A 3,045-nucleotide genomic window follows, 5' to 3' on the forward strand; every position below is an offset into this window, starting at 1 on the left:
CCCACAGGAACCCGTGATGAGAAGGACAACAATATACATCACCAGAGAAAAGCAAACCTGGGGGTACACACCAGAGGATGACCTCACATTCAGCAAAGAGTACACCGAGACCTTGTCTCAACCCCACAATGATGCACTGGTAATCTTTTTCCTTGTAAATACATTTCAAATAAAACGTGTACTCGGGGATCCAGGTAGCCCGACCAACATTATTAGGTCAAGGGTAATAGAGCAGCTCAGACTGCTTGACCAAATCATGTCTGCCACTCGAGTCCTCAACAGATTCAACATGGCAAGTGAAATAACTAAAGGAGAAATCACCCTCCAAGTCAACGTGGCCGGCACAATCCAGAATGTCAAATTCCATGTCATCGAAGGAGACATGAGGTACAACGCCTTGTTCGGGAGGCCGTGGATACATTGCATTAGAGCAGTACCATCTACCCTCCACCAAATGATGAAATTCCCGACAAAGGATGGAATTAAAACTGTCTATAGGGAACACCATGCGGCAAGAGAAATGTTCACGGTGCACGATGTGGCGCCGACTCCAATACCTCCACCCGTAAACGGGCCATAGGGTAATCAAACTACATCTTTAGTTAAGCCCGATTAAACAAAGCAGAGGATCGTACCGCGTCCTCATCACAAGCGACAAGAACATATCGAACCTCAAAACATTGCCGGCACATCCCACATTGAGGTATGGCCATCTCCCTTTGTATTCTAATATATACTCCATTCTGATCTTTATGCAGGCATCCATCCAAGGCAGTCGAAACGCTAAAACCAAGCTCGAAGACCTTAAGGTTTTAAAGCATCCATTGCACTCTTTTCCTTCGACCGAGTTTTTATCCCGAAAAGGGTTTTACCGGCAAGGTTTTTAGCGAGACAACATCCAGATGCTACCTAAGGAAGGCTCAACAAGTATTCAAGGCTTCTTTTGCAATCAACCTCGAACACTAGGGGTCCTCCCCCGGAAGGACATCCACTCGGAAAGACCAAGAAATGCCAAATGGGGTCCCAATTGGAAAACGATGTACCGTGCCAAACGGTCGAACGAACCGTGTCCGTATAGTCGGGCCTCCGACGATGAAAACATGTATACTTGTACCAAGTAATCAAAGAATACCTTTTATCAAAGCATCTCACACTTTAAAAGAAACTCAACATTTTGCAAAAATAACTCATTCGTCGAAAACGTCCCGGACACTCGGGGACTGGCATCAACAATTCAACACCTGAACGACCTCCGAGTCGGGACTCCAAACTCATAAGCCCTCAATGAGGCAACATGAAAATCACAAAATGTCTCCAAGGCCTAACGTGTCCTAAACACTCGAGGACTGGTGTCAAAATCTCAAAAATTGCATGACCTCAGGGTCGGAATCTCTGAAATCGTACGCCCTCAATGAGGAAATACCAAGTTTACAAGTAACGGCTCCCAAGCCAGGATTCCCTCGATGACTCGGGGACTATTGCCAATCACCATTCATTTAAAACACCCGAGGCCATAAGACCCCGAGCGGGCAAACTCGGTCTCGTAAGACCTACATAAGGTAGCAACAGTATATGTAAGACCTCAAGCAAAGCATGAACCATACTTGTACCAAGTATCTAAAAACTGTTAGACCTCAAAGGCATGAAAATTTTGTAAGACCTTACTACAGGCATAAACCCGATCTCAAAGTTAAGGCTATATATCGAACTTGTAAGACCCCTAAAAGGCATACCCTCGATATAGACGCCGAAACTACTTCACTTGGGATAAAAATGGCTCCGGCCAAGCATAAATGACTACGGTCATAAGGCTATACCAGCCAAACTAACGCGACTCGGGGATGCCCGACCGTCACTACAAAATCACAGGCCTTTAGTTACTTCGAATCTATTTCGAAAAGAATCGGTTAAACAGGCTACCTTCGACATAGGCAAAAGAGCTTCGACCATGTCAGCTCCAAATCACAGGCTTCGAGATACTCAGCCTCCGAGCCAAACCTCCAAAGGTGCTCGATCATCGCCACATAACGACTCATAATCGAGGTTCTTCTCAAACCGTCGAAAAGTCAGGCAAAAATTATTTCAAAAAGTCCTTAACGAGGGAAAACCAAAGCCTATAAAAGGTCACTTCAACCCAAGGCATAAGAGCCATTGTCTCCAGCCCGCATAAAAGGCCACATCAGGCCAAGGCATAAGAGCCATTGTCGCCAGCCCGCACAAATACAAAACTTAAGTGTCGAATGAGCTCGAGTCAAAACCCGATCGAAGACTGAACCCAAAATAGTTAACTAAATATGCCTAAGGGCAAGGCATAAGAGCCATATCATCGGCCTACATAAAAGGTCGCTTCAACCCAAGGTGTAAGGGCCATTATCGCCAGCCCACTCAAATCCAAACACTTGAGGGTCGAATGAGCTCAAATCGAAACCCGACTTGGAGGCTGAACCCAAAATAGTTAACTAAATATGCCTAAGGGCAAGGAGTAAGAGCATTGTCGCCTGCCTAATGAGCCTCAGGTCCACATCTAAATGGTCGCATCGACCAAGTGCGTAAGAGCCTACGGGCCAGCCTAGTGAGCCCTAGGGCCATATCACGAATCTAAGGATTCCTACCGATTCAAAGACCAGTTCACATAGCCAAATTCGAGACAGAAAGGAATACAGAAGAAGTAAAGCCGCAAGGTTTTCTTTTATACACATGTACGAAAAAATTCAATCTCCATCTACAAACATGCTTTGAAAATGCTATACACAGATGGCAAAATCTACACCTCCCCCCTCCCCCGGGGGGCTACGGCCTGCCGGCCTCATCTTTGCTTTCCTTATTATCAGACAGAAGTAACCGAGCATCACACTCGTCCGCCCTCGCTCGCGCCAACTCTTCCGAGAGGACAAAACCCATAGCACGGATCTCCTCGATAATCTTTCTTTGAGAATTACAACGAGCATATTTTTTGATCCTCTCTTCGTGGTCGAGGATCCTTCTCAACTCAGCTTGAGCATCAGTAGCATCCCTTAAATAGATCACCATCTTCTGGTTGGCCTC

The sequence above is a fragment of the Nicotiana tabacum genome, chromosome 6, assembly GCF_000715075.1.
Source record: "Nicotiana tabacum cultivar K326 chromosome 6, ASM71507v2, whole genome shotgun sequence".
NCBI classification, from domain to species: Eukaryota; Viridiplantae; Streptophyta; class Magnoliopsida; order Solanales; family Solanaceae; genus Nicotiana; species Nicotiana tabacum.